Source organism: Mustela nigripes, chromosome 1 (genome assembly GCF_022355385.1).
Source record: "Mustela nigripes isolate SB6536 chromosome 1, MUSNIG.SB6536, whole genome shotgun sequence".
Taxonomy (NCBI): domain Eukaryota; kingdom Metazoa; phylum Chordata; class Mammalia; order Carnivora; family Mustelidae; genus Mustela; species Mustela nigripes.
The window spans coordinates 111,788,963-111,808,967 of NC_081557.1; the positions used below are offsets into that span (position 1 = coordinate 111,788,963).

General features: G+C 37.5%; 1 pseudogene; it reads left to right on the plus strand.

Moving 5' to 3' along the window:
• Window positions 1-16,021: 16,021 nt before the first annotated feature.
• Window positions 16,022-16,286, plus strand: LOC132022841 (NADH dehydrogenase [ubiquinone] 1 alpha subcomplex subunit 1-like; annotated as a pseudogene).
• The last annotated feature ends 3,719 nt before the right edge of the window (window positions 16,287-20,005 follow it).

Below are 20,005 nucleotides of genomic sequence, written 5' to 3' on the forward strand. Positions count from 1 at the left end.
ATCTCCAAAGCCCACAGTCTTTTTTTTTTTTTTTTTTTTTAAAGATTTACTTACTTATTTTAGAGCGAGCAAGAGAGAGAATGAGCAGGAAGGCCAGAGTGAGAAGCTCAGGGCTCTGCGCGGGGCTCAGTCCCATAACCTCAGCCAAACCAAGAGTCCAATGTTCAACAACTGGGCTACCCAGACACCTCTCCAGAACCCAGAGTCTTAATCGCGGCGTTAGGCTGCCAGAAAAAAAAATAATAATAAAGTTCATCCATAATGCGACCTCTCAGAGGGCATTCGTTTTGCTTTCATGTGTTAAACAAACAAAAAAAAATGGAGCTCTACTCATTGTGGCCCACATTTTGTCACTACTGAGACATTTTCTTTTTTTTTTAAAGATTTTATTTATTTATTTGACAGACAGAGATCACAAGTAGGCAGAGAGGCAGGCAGAGAGAGAGAGAGAGGAGGAAGCAGGATCCCTGCTGAGCAGAGAGCCCGATGTGGGACTCGATCCCAGGACCCTGAGATCATGACCTGAGCCGAAGGCAGCGGTTTAACCCACCGAGCCAACCCAGGTTCCCAACATTTTCATTTTTAATTGCTGCATTACAAAGCTATACCATGGTGTAGTAAGTTGACTTCCTGTTGGCCACATCTAGATTTTTTTCTAGGTTTTTTGTTGTCGCAAGTAATTCTGCAATAGCTATCCATGTACACACAGCTACTACTCTTTGCTTATTCTGTTAGACCAATTTCTTGAAAATGAAAGTTCTAGATCAAGCAGCTGTATTTTAAATCTGGACACAGTGTTTTAACTGTCTACCAGAAAGGTTGTAGACAAAGCTTTATTAGGAAGTAAAATAAGCAGAAAGAATGAATGAATAAGAAGCTTAAGGTTCTAATTTAGATATCAATATGACAGGTGCCAAAGAAGTGGATCAAAATGTCCATTTCCTTACTGATTTATATTACATTTGACCCTTATTTTTCCAAGGGCAATAAAATTGCAAGGTTTTAGAACTGGGTGAAATTCCAGATATCAAGGTAAAACATTATCTGCACAATATAATTGTGACTCTCTCGACAGGAAATTTGAAAGAGATCATTCCTTGGATTAACACACAGGCAGCCAGCAGGTTGCTTGTGGTTTTTTTGTTTTTGTTTTTGTTTTTTTTTTTTTTTTTGAGCATTTGAAAGGAAACATTCTTTCCTACAAGTGAAGTACTAAATCATTGAACCTCAGTGACTGAACTTTGCATAATACTCTAAGTAGAAAGTAGGAACTCTGATAATGAGAGAGCCTGAAGGAGTGTGCATGGCAGTGCAGATGATGTAGGAGAACCCAAATGGGTCCAGGTGGAATCTCTATAAATCTGGGTAAAGAAGAACGTGGCTGACCCAGAGCCATTTTTCTAGACAGTGCCTTGGAGCCTGAGAAACTAGACTACAATTACACTACAGTAGTCACTTCTCCCATATTTGTGTTAAAATGCAAAGGGATCGTAGTAGCTGTGAGTCTGTGCTTTGGAGTCAAATGGTTCTGGATTCAAGTCCTAGCTCTACTAGTGCTGTCTTGTGGATGGTACTTTGCAAGTGTGTCACTTTTCCTATTCATAGAATAGTAGTAATACCCAACTCATGAGACTGTTGAGAGAATTAAATAGGACACTAACCCTATGAAGTCCTTACCAAGTCTAGTGAATATGAAAGGCACAGTAACGTTGGATTGTACATGTTTGTACATGTTTGACCCCTCCTCTTCCTGACTCTCATCTAACTGGTTTTGAATAAAGGCAGTGGGGGAAGTAAAATGTAATGTTGTGGTACATACAAATTCTTTAGCATCCAGACCCAGTTTAACATGTAAAACACAGATTTCCCCTCATGATAACATACTTTACAGACTAATGCTCAGGCCTTCCTCCAAAGTGGAGCTGGCCAGACTATGTGTTTTGCCCCTCACTAGGATTGCAATTGCATGTGGCTTACATCCTTATAATAAACCTGGGAATGGGACCTTTACCAGGTCAGTGGGGAGCAATTCAGGCTTTACTCAGTAATTCAGTTTGCCTTTACTGAAACCTGCTTCACTACACCAAGGAAATCCTGCTATAGTTTACAGACCCCCAACCAATATAGGTCATTGTCTCCAGCTCCACAACCCTTCCCTTGGGCTCTCTGTTCCCATCCAAGGGCACACCAAGGTTCTATTATCACTATGTCCTAGTTCAGATGTCTACTCCTTAGATAGTTTTCTTCAGACTAAGGCCTAGTCTAATTCCCTTCAGTGAACCTCAATCACCAACCTCCTGGCCTGCAATTTTCTTCCTATCCAAAATTGTGTCAGTCATTCACTTAATACTTACCTGTCTCACTAATGAGACAGGAAGCTACAAAGACAGCTGTCTGACTCCTTAACTGTAGTAACCTGGACCCTAAAACATGTCTGGCACCTAATAAACAGAATTGCTTATTGGTTGACTTAATGAATACATTCTGGCTTTATTATTATTTGCCCTCCATAAACTGGCCCAAGCTACCCCATGGATGTATGGTTTTTTTTTTTTTTTCTTTTTTAAGATTTTATTTATTTGAGAGAAAGAACGAGCACAAGCAGGGTGAGGGGCAGAGGGAGAAGCAGGTTCTCCACTGAGCAGGGAGCCGAACATGGGACTGGATCCCAGGACTCCAGGACCTGAGCCAAACGCAGACACTCAACTGACTGAGCCACCCTGGATGTAGGTTTTAGATTTCTCATTGGTCAAGTAATGCTAATAATGAGGCTGAATTGAGGTGAATATATATAAGTGCCTAGCATAGGCCATGGCTCTAAACAGTAGCTCGTATGATGTTGGCCCTTTTAATGATGAGGTGGTATTTTGTAATGTATTTATTGAGGGAAATTTTCTGGGTGTAGATTCTAGGTTGACTTTTATACCCTCAACACTTTAAAGAGATTCCAGTATTTTCTGCTTTCCATGGTTTCCCGTGAGAAGTCTGTTACATCTTATCTTTGTCTCTCTCTAAGGTAAGTGTTGCTTTTTGCTGCTGTTTTTGAGATTTTTCTCTTTATCACATTTTTAAAAAGATTTTATTTATTTTTTTGAGAAAGAGAGTGAGCGAGAGAGACAGCACAAGCCGGGGGAGAGTAGAGGGAGAGGGAGAAGCAGAAGCAGACTCCCTGCTGATCAGGGAACCCAATACAAGGCTTGATACTAGGACCCCAGGACCATGACCTGAGATGAAGATAGGAGTGTAACTGACTGAGCCATCTAGGCGCCCTTCTTTATCACTTTTTTTTTTTTTTAATTTGCCGTGGGATTATGATGTGCTTTGATATGATTTTCTTCATGTTTTTTCTGCTTTGGGTTTGTTGAGTATTTTGTAAGCATGGGACCATAGTTTATATCAGTTTGGGAAATTTTTCTTCAAAGAAATTATTTCTTTACTGGTTTTCTTTCTCTTTGCCTCTGCTCTCCTTCTAGGACTCCAATTATATGTATGTCAGATTTTTTGATAATATCCCTTAGGTCACTGTTCATTTTCTTTCCCCTCCTTATTCTCTGGCTTTAAAAAAATGGGTTCTCGGGGCGCCTGGGTGGCTCAGTGGGTTAAAGCCTCTGCCTTCAGCTCGGGTCGTGTTCCCAGGTTCCTGGGATCGAGCCCCACATCGGACTCTCTGCTCAGAAGGGAGCCTGCTTCCTCCTCTCTCTCTTTGCCTGCCTCTCTGCCTACTTGTGATCTCTGTCTGTCAAATAAATAAATAAAATTAAAAAAAAAATGGGTTCTATTGGTTTCTTCATTTACAAGTCTTTTCTTCTGCAATATACAATTGTCCTTAATACCTATCCAGTGAATTTGTTATTTCAGATATTTTATTTTTCATCTCTAAGGGTTCTATTGGTCTTAAAAAAATCTTTCATTTTTTCCCTTAGTATGTTAATGGTGTTCCTTAAAATCTTTGAGTATATTTACACTAACTATTTTGACATCTTTGTCTACTTATTCCATCATCTTTGTCATTTGTAGGTCTATTCTATTGATCGATTTTCCTCCTAGTTACGGCTCACATTTTTTCTACTTCTTGGCATATCTAGTACTTTTTGTATTAGTTTCTGAACATTTTGAATCATAGTTGAACATACAGGTTTTGTTTTATTCTCTTAAAGAGTTTTGGGAATTGTTACGGCAAGCAGTTATTTGCAGTTCAATTTCATCTCCTCAAGACTCATCTTTGTTAAGGTGCATGAGGTCTGCCGTAGAACTTCACTGTCCATTATGGTAGCCTCTAGACACATTTGACTAAGTTTCAATATAAATTATTTAAATGAGTTAAAATTAAGTAAAATGAAAAATTCCATTCCATAGCCCTAGTGGACACATTTCAAATATTCAACAGTCACATACAACTAGTAGCAACTGTACTGGACATCGCTGGCCTAGAATATTTTTATTCTTTTATTCTAGAGATAATTAAGACATACTCCTAGTAGTAGATAAATGACCTACTCCTTTTTTTTTTTTTTTTTTTTTTTTTTTAAGATTGTATTTATTTATTTGACAGACAGGAGAGAGGGAACACAAGCAGGGGGAGGGGCAGAGGGAGAAGCAGGCTCCCCACTGAGCAAGGAGGCTGACACCAGGCTTGATCCCAGGACCCTAGGATTATGACCTGAGCTGAAGGCAAACCTTTAACCACTGAGCGACCCAGGAGCCCCTAGACCTACTCCTAAGGCATGAACATTCTGGGGTCTTTACTGAGTGTTCAATGAGAACTTTACAGTTTGTCTTATCAGAACCTAAATATATCTTATTCCCAAGTAATGTACATTGCTGGAAATTCTTCAGCTTACAATTTCCCATGCCTTCTTTGCTTACAGAATTTCACTCTATGCTTGCATAGCTTAGTATTAGGCAAAGAATAAAAGGGATTTCTTTTTCATGCATTGGTCCTTTCTCTCCAGAACTCTGCCCAGCTCTGCCACCCTCTTATCTCCCTGGACTCAGATCTCTCTCTCAATATCATCTTCATCTCACCATGTCTTCCTTGTTCTGCTTTTGATTCTCTTTTTTGCTGTGGTTCTCCCTTCAAGTAGGAAGCCATGATAATCATTAGGGCTTCTTTGTTTCCTTTCTCTCATGTATCAAAGTCCTATGCAATTGTGCAATAGGTAGGACTTTATGAAATGTCTGTATATTTGAGCAAGTTTATTAATTTATATTATCAGAAGATAAATCTAGTACCTATTATTCTATAATAGCTATAAGTGGAAGTCCTTGATTCATAAAAACTTTAAAAATTTTATTTCCTGTCCTAGTGAGTATTCCAAGATGTAATAGACTTAATTTATTAATTAGATAAGCCAAATTAACTCATGTTTCTTCCACCATTGCATGGAATGATGAAATTATACACTGTAATATAATTTTCATAACATATCCTGCTTAAAGAGTTCTATCCATGTTCTCACTTACTTTGTCTAGAAATTTTTTATGCACTTCTTCAATGATGCATTTTTTACTTGTTTCTCCCATTTTTACACAACTTTTGCTGTATATTTCTTTTATATTTATATACTTAAATATAAAGTCTTACTCAAAAAAATCAACATGGCTGACCACATATTTTAGTGGAAATTCTGAACAATAACAGTAAAATTTGTAATATGTTAACACGGGAATGTAAAGGAAAAGATATACAGTCAGATGTATTAGTTCAAAATTTCAAATTCATTCATTTCTTATTTCTTTTTTTTAAAAAGATTTATTTATTTATTTGACAGACAGAGATCACAAGTAGGCAGAGAGGCAGGCAGAGAGAGGAGGAAGCAGGCTTCCCGCTGAGCAGAGAGCCCGATGTGGAGCTCGATCCCAGGACCCTGGGACCATGACCTGAGCTGAAGGCAGAGGCTTTAACCCACTGAGACACCCAGGCACCCCTATTTCTTATTTCAATGTATCTCTTTGATCTTTTCCTTTTTAAATAAATTGTATTAATAAATACATTTATTAATGATGTATAATAAATTCATTTTCTATTGCTTCCAAGTAAATCACCACAAACTGAGAGGTTTAAAACAACACAAACTTATTTATCTCACAGTTCTGCAGGTCAGAAATACATGTGGTCTTGGCTAATTTTTCTGTTCCAAATCTTGCAAGGATGAAATCACTATGTTCACTGGCTGGAGTCCTATCAGGAGGTTCTAGGAAGAATCCACTTTGAAATACATTCAGATTTCTGAAAGAATTCTTGTCCTTGTAGATTAAGATGGTGGTCACCATTGCTTGTGCAACTTGGGCCTTTCCTAGCTCCTAGAGGACTAGCCCTATATGGGTCCTGATATCTTAGAATCAAAACCAGCAAGTTGAATCCTTTTCATGTTTGTAATCTCTCTAACTTCCTTTTTTGATTCATCCATTTTTAGGGAGATAGTTCTCTACTTTTAAGTGCTCATGTGATTGGTCTAAGCCCACCCAGCTAGTCCAGGATAATATCCCTCTTTGTGAGTCTATAACCTTAATTGCATCCAAAGTCCCTTTTCCCATCTAATGTAACACATGCACAGGTTCTAGTGATTAGGACCTGGATATCTTGGGGGAAGGGGCAGCTATTCCACCTATAATATAAAATATTCAGAAGAAAAGAAGTAAAATATTTAGGAAAAAAGAGGAAAATGATCAAAAATGATATTAAAGACAGGAAAATGAGTTCTATCATATAACTCATTTTTGTATCTGGGAAAAAATAATGGCATAAATACACTCCATGATTCAAGAAAAATTTCCAGAAACAAGACCCAAGACTTAAAAACAAACAAACAAACAAACAAACATACAGGGACACTGCAGGACACCTAGGTGACTCAGTCATTATTAAGCATCTGCCTTCAGCTCAGGTCATGATCTCAGGGTCCTGGGATCAAGCCCTGTGTCAGGCTCCCTGCTCAGCAGGAAGCCTGCTTTTCCCTCTCCCACTCCTCCTGCTGTGTTCCCTCTGTTGCTGTGTCTCTCTCTGCCAAATAAATAAATAAAATAATTTAAAAAAAGACATACAGATATCTGGGAAAACCTGATACAGACCAATCCATATCCACAAAATGGATAAAGCTAATGGATGTCAAAAATGAAGAAAAAAATTCATGAGTCTCCAGTTAAAAATATGAAAGGAAATTATAAATTATAAAATTATAAAATATATAAATTATAATTTATATAAATATAAATTTATATAAATAAATTATATAAAATATATGATTATTATAATTGTATATAATATATAAATAATATATAAAATATAAAAAATCATATAAATATATATTTATATATTTATATATATTTATATATTTTATATATATTTTATATATTTATATATTTTATATATATTTAATATATATTTTTATATAATTTATATATATATAATTATAATTTAAAATTATAAATCAAGCTGACCTCACATTTCCCCCAATCAATACTGAATGCCAGAAGACAGTGGAGTAACGCTGACAAAAATCTTTAAATAAAGTATAACCCAATTATACTATAACACTCAGTGTTCAGTTAAGAAAAAGAATGTATTGCGGATGTTTTGAAGAAATATCATAGATTGTAGAGAAAATTTAATTCAAGATATTGATTATACAAATAGTTATATATAGACTAGTTACTTCAAGAAGCTGAAGAACCAAAGTGGGAAATTCAAAGCCCACAGTGTTTTCTGTAATGATGGGGCAGTTCTTGGAACTGCCAACACTACCTTATATGCAGGAATGCTTATTCCTTCTAATGCTGCAGAAGATCATGAGTCCAAAGTGCCTGCTGTTCCCAGACTGAGAGCCCACAGATTCTATGCTGTCAAGACTGCATTTGTGTGGCTGCTACTGTGGGAAGCATGATGTCTGAGCAGGAGACCAGTGGCCAAGGTTTACCTGCCTTTAATAGTGCTACCACTGCCAGACATGCTTACTAAAAGCACAATAAATAAATGCTTCTACCACATAACAAATGTCGGTGAGAATGTGGAGAAAGAGAAACCCTAATGCACTGTTATTGGGAATGCAAATTGGAGCAATTGCTCTGGAAAACAGTATGGAAGTTCCTCAAAAAATTAAAAATAGAACTACTACATGATCCAGTAATTCCACTACTGGGTATTTACCCAAAGACAATGAAAACACTAGTCTGAAAAGATAAATACACCTTGTGTTTATTGCACCATTGTTTATAGACACCTGTAAATCTGTGTTTTATATGTTAAAAAAATTAGAGACATGGAAGACAGAAAACATATTCAGGTCATACTTCTAGAGATTAAAAACTATGATATCTAACATGAAAAACACACTAGATGAGTTAATGGTAGATTAAATATTGCATAAGAAAAGGTTAATGAACCTGAAGCAATTCCAATAGAAACTATTCTAAATGAAACATAAAAGGGAAAAAATAAGGAAAAGAGCATCAGTGATCTATAAGAAACATTAAACAACTGAGTATATGGATAAATAGCATCCACAAGGAAAGGAGAGAGGAGAAGACCCCCCAAAAAATTTTTTTAAGAAATCATGGCTGAAATTTTTCCAAGTTTGATCAAAATGAGAAACAGAGATCCAAAATGTTAAATAAATCCCAAACATGTGAAACATATCAAACATATGAAACAAAGGAAGTTAAATCTAGATAACACATAGTCAAATGGCTGAAAGCAAGTAATAAAGAGAAAATACTAAAGGCAATGAAGAAAAAACAACAGTATTTTATAGGGGAACAAAGAAAAGGATATCATATTTCTCATTGGAAAAAATGCAAACAAGAAACCACCAGAGCAACATTTTTAAAATACTGGAAGAGGGGAGCCTGGGTGGCTCAGTCAGTTAAACATTGGACTTTTGATTTTGGCTCAGGTCATGATCTCAGGATTTTGAGATCAAGCCTAATATCAGGCTCTGTGCTGATGTGGAGCCTGCTTAAGATTCTCTCTCTCTCCCTCTCTCTTTGCCTTCCCCACCCCTATGCCCTATGCAGGTGAGGGCAGGCACTCTATCTTCCCTTCTCTCTCTCTATCAAAAATAAAGTACTGAAAGGGGGGAAAAAAACTTGTAAACTTTGAATTCTATACCTAGCAAAAATATCTTCCCAAAACTTTGGAAAACAAAGTAAAAACTGTCAGAACCAGAATTTTCAGAACTCTGGATAGTAATAAAAGGAATGCTGAATTATGAAAAAGGCCACCAAAAAATGGTAGTAAAGATTTGTGGCATTTCTACTTACCCTGGCCCCATGCATCACTCGTTCCAGGGTAGTCCTCATGATGGCAGACTGTATTACCACTGTGAGACCCTGGGCCTCGGTCTCAGAGAGAGAAGAGTACACCACATTTTCAAAGAACTATGCTGGTCTGTTCTAACTTGTGTGGGGGATACTGAAAGGTCTTGCTTTTTTCCCTTCTAACTTGGAAGTTATCAGGGCAGAAAAGTGGTTATACAGTTGAAACTTCTTGTAATCCTTGCAAGGCAAATGAACTACTGCTATTGTCTTGGCAAAAGAATACAGCTGAGGCAATCAGTATATGTGCCTAAAGCCTGGAAGGAAAATCTGGGAAGAGGGTTTTTTGTTTTGTTTTTTTGTTTTTGTTTTTTTCAAATTAGAGCATTCAAAGTAATTATGTATACCAAGGAGCCAAGAAAGCTATACATATGCCCAAAGTGGGATGTGTGCTTAGAAAAGACTTGGAAAGACACTAAACTTTCACCCTGGCTGATAAGTATAGGCTCAGCATTGTAAATGGTCTGTTAAATCCCTGAAGGAGTGCCCCAAAACAGGCTGAGAGTGTTTTTTCCATTCCTTTCTTTACTTGTCTTGTTCCTTTGGTTACAGGCACTTAAAGAAATCTCTGTCAAAACACCACCTGATCACAAGCTAAAGGGACAGAGGCTTCAGAAATATCACATGAGAAAGAATATGGACTTTACAGAAATAGTTTTTAAAGGCCACTAAAAAACTAAACAGCTACAGTCCACAACTAACAACAAAATAAACCCTAAAACGGGCAAAATCTGATTTCCAGAGTTGCCATATTATATTCAAAATGATCAGTTTTCAACAAAAATTAGGAAGCATATAAAGTAACAAAAAGTATAGCCCATTCATAGAAAAAATCAACAGAAACTGTGTCTGGGGGTGCCTGTGTGGCTCACAGGGTTAAGCCTCTGCCTTCAGCTCAGGTCACGATCTCAGGGTCCTGAGATCAAGCCTTGCATCAGACTCTCTGCTCAGCGGGGAGCCTGCTTCCACCCACCCTCTTCCTGCCTTTCTGCCTACTTGTGATCCCTCTGTGTCAAATAAATAAATAAAATCTTAAAAAAAAAAGGGTGTCTGACAAGGCACACATATTGAACTTACTAGATGAGACTTTAAATAAACTATTTAAAATATGCTCAAAAAGCTAAAGGAAACCGGAGAAGAAAAGCTAAAGGGAAACAGGGAAAATAACATCTCAATGAATAGGGAATATCAATAAAGAAACATAAATTGTAAAATGGAACCAAACAAAAAATTCGGGAACTATGAACTACTGGGTGGCTCAGTCATTAAGCATCTGCCTTCAGCTCAGGTCATAATGTGCTGGGATTGAGCCCCGTGTTGGGCTCCCTGCTTTGTGGGAAGCCTGCTTCTCCCTCTCTAACTCCCCCTGTTTGTGTTCCCTCTCTCACTGTTTCTCTCTGCCAAATAAATAAATAAAATCTTCAAAAAAATAAAATTCTGGAACTTCAGAGTACGATAATTGAAATGAAAAAATAAATTAACAGATTAGAGCAGCACACTTGAAAATCCAGTCTGAGGAGCAGAAAGAAATAACTCCAAACCTGTTTTATAGGTACTAAATAAGAAGCTTGGAAGTCACCACTCCATCTTATAAAATAAAAAGTAAAGTAAAGTAAAAAGCGAAACAAACTAAAAAATCAACAATTCTTAGATCCATAAGAGAAGTGAGGACACAGAGCGAAGTATTGCCCCCAAATCTGGAAAGACTGACAGGTAAACACAGAGACTCAGTTGTGCGTATTGGAAACTGAGCTGAAACTTTCCTAAGAACCAGTGCTGGGGGTAGGAAAGCCTAAACATAACTGATGGATTGCTGAAGGCTCAGGGTGGATCATGCTGAGAGTAAAAACTCCAAGGAAACCAAATCGCTGGGAGGTTCTCACACTTGTGAGTTTTATCTCCTAGGCTTCTGCCAGGTTCTCACAGTGAATATTGGAAAAAAATCCACTTGTGCTTATCAGGAAAAGGGGAAAAAGAACCTTTTTAGAATGTGCCTGACCATTCTGTCCTTCTTAAGAAGGTCTACTTTCAGGAGAAACTATTTAACCAGATCCATATATGCTGGGTTTTTTGTTTTATGTTTTGTTTGTTTGTTTTTGTTTTTTTTTCTATCAGAGCCTAATTGGCCTCCAGGAAGGAAATACCCAACCCCAGATAACTCTAGCTTTCCACAGAAAGGCTAGAAAGAAGGGGAGAGGGAAAGGAGATACTCAAGCTCCTTCTATATTTATATATGGGAGAAGGAAACTACCCAATTTCAGCCCACTTTAGCCATCCTGTCTCACCTAAGGGGAGTGGGGTGAAAAATCAGGTGTGAAATGCACAGTCTAGAAGCATAGGCTCATGAAAAGATTGAGACCTAATCATAGGAGTATAGATCATTTCCCATTGCCTAAACCTTAGCAGTACCTTACTAAAGGCTTATTTACAGCAAATGATTTTACCGAATTCATCATGCTCAGTTATTTAAAAAAAAATTACAAGACATACTGAGAAGTAAAAAACACCTCTTTAAAGAGTACTGCAAGCATCAGAACCAGACTCAAATATGGCAAGGATGTTCGAATTTTCAGGCAGGGAATTTAAAACAACTATAATTAACATTCTAAAGGCTCTAATAGATAAATTAGGCAACACACAAGCAATGTAAGCAGAGAGATGGAAATTCTAATAAAAAACGCAAAAAGAAATGCTAGAGACTAAAAACACTAACCAAAATGAAGAATGTTTTTGATGGCTTTATTAATAGACTGGAAAAGCTGAGGGAAAAAAAAATCTCTGAACTTGTGAATATCTTAATAGGAACCTCCCAAACTGCAAAGCCAACAGATAAAAGACTGAAAAAAGCAGAACAATATCCAAGAACTGTGTGACAACTCAAAAGTCATAACACATACAGCTTAAAACAGAAGATGAAAATAGAATGAGAAAGGAAAAGAGAAAGGAAGAGAAGAAATATTTGAAACAATAAGGACTGAGAGTTTACATAAATTAATGTTGAACACCAAAATCTATACCTAAGCATATCATTTTCAAACAAACAAACAAACAAATAAAAACAAAACTGAAAATAAGAGATAAGGAAAAAATCCTGAAGGAAGCTACAGGTGAAAAAAAAAGAAAACAAACACCTTACTTATAGAGGAACAAAGATACATCTAAACACAAGACTTCCCAGAAACCATTCAAAAAAAGGAGAATGATATGAAATATTTAAAAGGTTCAGAGAAAAAAACCCCACCAAACTAGAATTCTGTATCCTGTGAAATTATCCTTCAAGAGTGAAAAGGAAATAAAGACTTTCTCAAACAAAAATTGAGGGAATTTTTTCTCAGTAAACCTACCTTGCAAAAAATGTCTCTTTAGAGAGAAGGAAAATGATAGAAGTCAAAAACTCATATCTACTAAAAGAAAAGAAGAGCACTGGAGAAGGAATAATTGAAGATAAAATAAAAAAGTTATTATTCTTATGTTTAATTGATCTAATAGATATCAGTTTGTTCAAAATAATAGTAAAAGCCACAATGTATATACATGCTAGGTATAAAAGAAATTAATGATAATAATGATATTAGGGAAAACATGAAGGAATTAGCATTATTTAGCTTTATGAGGTGTTCACACTGCACAGTATTATTCCATAGTAGGCTTGAGGGGTGCCTAGGTGGCTCAGTAGGTTAAGTGTCTGCCTTTGGCTCAGATCAGGATCTCAGTGTCCTGGGATTGAGTCCTGCATCACTCTTCCTGCTCAGCAGGGAGCCTGCTTCTCTCTGTTTTACTCCACCTGCTGTGCTCTCTCGCTCTCTCTGTCAAATAAATAAATAAAATCTTTTTTTAAAAAAAGAAGGAAAATAGGCTTGGATTAGTTGTAAATGTATATTGCAAACTCTAAGGCAATCACTGAATAAAGGGAGAAAAGTATAAATGATATGCAAAAAAAGGAGAGAAAATGGAATTATATAAAATGATTAATTAAAATGACACAGGGCAAATTAGCGATGATGTGGATGGAATTAGAGGATATTATGCTTAGCAAAATGTTAATTGGAGAAAGACAACTATCATATGATCTCCCTGATATGAGAAAGTAGAGACGCAACATGGGGGGTTTGGGGGGTAGGAAGGGAGGGAGACAAACCATGAGAGACTCTTAATCTCACAAAATAAACTGAGGGTTGCTAGTGGGAGGGGGGAAGGGAGAGGGTGGTGGGGTTATGGACATTGGGGAGGGTACCTGTACCCCTGGGGCTAATAATACATTATATGTTTACAAAAAAATTTTTAAAAATGACACAAGGCAAAAAAAGATTGGAAGACAAAAATAAGAACAAAGGCAACAAATATAAAAGGTAACAGATATGGCAAATATTAATCCAACTATATCAATAATCACTTTGAATATAAATGGTCTAACTGTGCCACTTGTCAGAGTGAATCAGAAAACAAGACCTAGGGGCCCCTGGATGGCTCAGTTGGTTAAGCACCCAAAACTTGATTTTGGCTGAGGTCATGATCTCAAAGTCATGAGCCTGAACCCTGAGTCAGGCTGAGCAGTCAGTGCAGGGTCTGCTTGGGATTCTCTCCCTATGCCCCTTCCCCCACTCCAGAGCACATGCTCTCTCTCTCTCTCAAATAAATAAATAAATAAAATCTAAAAAAAAAAAAAAAAGAGATGCAACTATATGTTGTCTACAAAAGAATTATTTTATTTTATGTTAAGAGTTTATTTATTTAACTGACACAGAGAGAGATCACAAGTAGGCAGAGAGGCAGGCAGAGAGAGAGGGGGAAGCAGTCTCCCTGCTGAGCAGAGAGCCCGATGCGGGGTCCTATCCCAGGACCCTGAGATCATGACCTGAGGTGAAGGCAGAGGATTAACCCACTGAGCCACCCTAGCACCCCAAGAATTTATTTTAAATACAAAAACAGATATAGATTAAAAATAAAGGGATCGAGAAGGAGATAACACGTTAACTCCAAACCAAACAAAGGAGGAATAGCAATATTAATTTCAGAAAGAGAAGACTTCATAAAAAGGAAATTTTTTAGAGATAAAGAGGGGCATTACATAGTATTAAAGGAATCAGTTCTCCAAGAAGACATAACACACCTTAACATATTGCACCAAACAACAGAGCTTCAAGCAACATCAGGCAAAAAAAGAATTGCAAGGAGAAATAGATGTATCCATATTATACTTGGAGACTTTAATACACCTGTATCAGAAATGAACACACCCAGCTCCCAGAAAACCACTGAATACATAGTAGAAATCAGCAATACCACTGATCAACTGGATATAATGCACATCTATAGATTACTTCATCTAACAAGAGAACACACATTCTTCTCAAGTTCCTATGCAACATTCATAAGATAGACCATTCTAGGCCATAAAACATACTTCAAAAATTAAAAAAATATTGAAATCATATAATGACTTCTTTTGGACCCTAGTGGAATTAAACTGGAATTTAATAACAGAATGAGAGCTGGAAATTCCCAAAATACTCAGAGATCAAACACACTTAAAAAAAAAAAAAAAGATTTTATCTATTTATTTGTCAGCTAGAGAGGGAGACAGACAGAGTGGGCAAGAGTGAACAAGCATGGGGAGCTACAGGCAGAGGGAGAAGCAGACTCCCTGCTGAGCAAGGATCCCAACTCGAAACTTGATCTCAGGGCCCCAGGATCATGACCTGAGCCTAAGGCAGATGCTTAACTGACTGAGCCACAAATCCCTAAACAACACATTTTTAAGTGACACAAGGGTCAAAGAGGAAAACTCAAGAGAAATATTAAAATACTTGACTTAAATTAAAATGAAAACACAAATTCTCAAAATCTGTAGGATACAGTGAAAGTAGTGCTTACAGGGAATTTTATAGTATTGAATGTACATATCAGAAAAGAAGAAAGATTAGAAATAATCTAAGATTCTACCCTAGGAAATTAGAACAAGAAGAGCAAATTAAACCCAAATTATACCAAATAGAATAAGTAATAAAAATATGAAATCAAAACCAGGAAATAAACTCAATGAAACAAATAGCTGGTTTTTGAAAAAAAAAAAAACAATAAAATTGGTAAGACTTTAGACAGGATAATTAAGAAATAAAAAAGAAAGGGCACAAATTACTAATATCAGAAATGAAAGAGAGAACATTAATACAGATCTCATGGACATTAAAAGGACAATAAAGGCATCCTATGAACAACTCTCTGCCCACATTTGATAACCTAGATAAAATGGATACATTTCTTGAAAGACACAATCTACCAAACCTCACACAAGAAGAGATAAAGCTATGTCTTTGAAAGAAATTGAATCTAAAATTAATAGCTCTCCAAAAGACAAAGCACCAGGTCAAGAAGTGTTCAGTGATAAACTATATGAAACATTTAGATCATATCAATTTTCTAGACTCTCTTCCAGAAGACAAAAGCAGAGAGAATTCTTTCTAACTCATTTTATAAGCCAGCATACCCTAAAACCAAATGCCAAATACCAAAATCTGAAAGCAGACAAAGCTTCATAAGAAAATTGCAAATCGTATCTCTTATGAACGTACACACATTCATTGAGAAGAATCCTCAAAAGAAAATTGTCAAATCATATCCAACAATGCATAAAAAGGGTTACATACCACAAGCAAGTGGGATTTATCCCAGGTATGCAAGTCTATTCACATTAGAAAATCAATGAATGATGCTGGGTCTTTTTAAAGGGGCCACAAAGGAAAGGTTTAGCTTTGCTAACCAAGGTGCAGTTTGGTTTGAGATTTTGCCTGGGATCTAGGTCTTAGCTGTGTTCATCCCCAACATAGCCACTGCACACATCCACAGGTTCACTAATGGGGGCAAGGAAAAAGATTGCCTATTATTCCTATCAGAAGAGTATGATGGAGAGAGATAGGCACATCTCTGGAGTTAATTGTTGCTATGGGTCAAAGGGTTTGGAAAGTATTGATTAAAGAAGAATTTTCCTTTTTTAAAATTTAAATTCAATTAATCAACATATCTGAGGGTTTTGAATGGGCGGGGGGTGGGAGGTTGGGGGAGCCAGGTGGAGGGTATTAAGGAGGGCACGTGTTGCATGGAGCACTGGGTGTGGTACAAAAACAATGAATTCTGTTATGCTGAAAAGAAATAAAAATAAAATTCAACTGACACACACACACACACACACACACACACACACACACACACACAACATATAATGTATTATTGGTTTCAGAGGTAGAGGTCAGTGTTTCATCAATCTTATATAATACCCAGTGCTCATTATATCACATGCCCTCCTTAATGTCTTTCACTCAGTTACCCCATCCTTCCACCTCCTTCCCCTCCAGCAACACTTACTTTGTTTCCTATGACTAAGAGTCTCTTAAGCCTTGTCTCCCTCTCTGGTTTCATCTTGTTTTATTTTTTACTCTCTTCTCCTATGATTCTCTGTTTTGTCTCTTTTTTTTTTTCTGTTTTGTCTCTTAAATTCCATGTACCAGTGAGATCATATGATAATTGTCTTTCTCTGATTGACTTATTTTGCTTAGCATAATACCCTCTAGAACTGCAAGATTTCTTTTTTTTTGGTGGCTGAGTAATATTCCATTTTGTGTGTGTATATGTGTGTGTGTATAAAATGTATATATATATATATATACACCTAGAAAGACTGAACTGTATATATACATGTGTGTGTATACAGTATACACATGTATATGTATATATACATATGTATATATACACATGTATATATATATATATATATATAGGTACATGGAATTTAAGAGACAAAACAGAAAAAATATATATATGTGTATGTATATATATATATACATGTGTATACTGTATTCACACACGTATATATACAGTTCAGTCTTTCTAGGTTGTTGTTAGGAACTTATCCATTTCTTCTAGGTTGTCCAAGATCTTTGCCTCTCCTTGCTCATAGTAGTTTCTTACAATCCTTTGTATTTTTGTGGAATTCATTGTAATAGCTCATCTTTCTTTTTTTCACATTTTTAAATTTAAATTCAATTAGCCAAGGTATAGTTTTTGAGGTAATGGTCAATGATTCATTAGTTGCATATAACACCCAGGGCTGATCATTACATGTCCCCTCCTTAATACCTATCAGCTAGTTACCCCTCCCCCAATATACCCTTGTCTATTTTGTTTCTTATGATTTAGAGTCTCCCATGGTTTGTCTCCCTCTCTGATTTCTTCTCATTCAGTTTTCCCTCCCTTCCCCATGGTCCTCCACACTATACCTTGTGTTCCACATATGAGTGAAACCATATGATTATTGTCATTCTCTGCTTGACTTATTTCATTTAGCCTAACCCCCTCCAGTTCCATCCATGCTGACGCAAATGGTGGATATTCATCCCTTCTGATGGCTGAGTACTATTCTATGGTATGTATGTACCACATCTTCTCTATACATTCATCTGTCGAAGGACATCTCAGCTCCTTCCACAGTTTGGCTCTTGTGGACAGTGCTGCTATGAACATTGGGGTGCATGTGTCCCTTCTTTTCACTACATCTGTATCATTGGGGTAAATACCCAGGAGTGCAATGGCTGGGTCATAGGGTAACTCTATTTTTACTTTGTGAGGAACCTCCATGCTGTTTTCCAAAATGATTGCACCAGCTTTCCTTCCTACCAACAGTATGAGAGGGTTCCCCTTTCTCCACATCCTCGCCAACACTTGTTGTTTTCTGTCTTGTTAATGTTAGCCATTATAACTGCTGGAAGGTGGTATCTCATTGCAGTTTTGAATTCCCTGATGACATGTGATCTGGAGCATTTTTTTATGGTCTACTGGCCATTTGGATGTCTTCTTTGGAGAAATGTCTCTTCCTGTTTTCTGCCCATTTCTTGAGTGGATTCTTTGTTTCTTGGGTTTTGAGTTTGAGCAGTTCTTTGTAGATCTTGGAACCAGACCTTTATCTATAGTGCCACTTGCAAATATCTTCTCCCATTCTGTAGGTTGTCTTTTACTTTTGTTGATTGTTTCCTTTGCTGTGCAGAAGCTTTTCTTTCTTGATGACGTCCCAATAGCTCATTTTTGCTTTTGTTTCCCTAGGCTTTAGAGACATGTCTTGTAAGAAGTTGCAGTGTCCAAGGTCCAAGAGGTTGTTGCCTGTGTTTCCCTCTAGTATCTTGATGTGAGGCAGGAATCAATTACCTTTCTTTCCCAATGTATTTGAGTCCTCTTTCTTTGTGAGTCTAGCTAGAAGTTTGCCAGTTTTATTTATCTTTCCAAAAAAGGCAGCTTGTATTTTCATTGATCTTTCGTCTTTTTAGTCTCCATTGGATTTATTTCCACATTCCTTTTTGTTATTTCCTTATTTCTACTGTTATGGTGCTTTGCTTTTTTCTTTTTTTATTCCTACTTCTTTCCCATATAAAATTAGGTTGGTTATTGGAGAGCTTTCAGATGGATTGATGAAGACTGGAATTTCTATGAAATTCCCCCTTAGAACTACTTCTGCTGCATCCCCTAAGTTTTCATAGGTTCTCTTCTTCATTAGTCTCAAGGTACTTTTAAAATATCTTTTGATTTCTTCTTTGACCGTTGGTTGTTTAGTGGCATGCTGTTAAGTCTCCACATAATTCTGACTGTTCATTTTCTTCTGGTGACTGATTTCTACTTTCATACCATTGTGGTTGGACAAGATTTGAAACAGAGGGTGAAGGGAGCATCAGTTTAATGGTAGGTTTCCTGGGCTTTTATTCTGAGGGAAGACCACATGTCACGTGGAGACAGAGGAACATTTGGTGAGACTGGAGCTGGGGGGCACAGTCAACCCTTATTAAAATTACTGACCATGCAGGCTGTGTACCATTGTTCACACTGTAGCCCTGATAGACTTGTACTTCCTTAGAAACCTTTTGTAGGAGGTGCAGGGTGGCCTTCTCTAACAAAAAAGTGCCATGTGGGTTCATGGCATGGTCCCAGGTCAGCAACCAGGATATATGGTAAATTGGGAGATCAGAACCCAACTTTCTTTTGGAAGTGACAGAAACGGGGCATGGTGTGCTTTGTGATAATAGCCAAGGTCCCGAGTGACCCACTGGTTGTTGTTGGTAGGTGGGGTAGTGGGGTCTGTGGATTTGTCTCATCATATCCTGTGGGATAGGGAGGCCCTCCTGTCTTTTGAGTTGTGTGGAGACAGGTAGACAGCAATTTCTGGTCAGGCACCAGGATTGCATTGGATTGGTACCAGAGTTGCAATGTGCTCAGCGGGGAGCCTCTCCTTCATTTCCATACAAACTGACCAGGGGTCTGTGACTATGGTTCCTAACAGCAGCGTGGGGAGAGGAGGGCCGTGGTGGTGCACACTTCCTAGGGTTGTGGTCAAGATTAGTCTGGAGCCCACCAAGGTCAGACATGCCTGGCTCGGAAAGCACCCAGTCAATCTATTTGTGGGCAGGGTGCCCATGGCACTTTAAAGCTGGTACCCAATGCTGCTGCCTCCTACTTTTCATCATCCTCATGGTAATGAGCCTTTGCGGTTCCCCATGGTCCCCTGGGGTATTGTCCTCATTCCATCTGGCCTTCGTCTTCTGCCTTTTGCAACCCAATGTCAGGGTAGTCTTCTCAAGAGGCAGCTCTGTCAGTCCCCTGAATGAACACTTCCATGGATCCCCTGTGAGATGATATCCTGCCTTGGAAGGGAGCT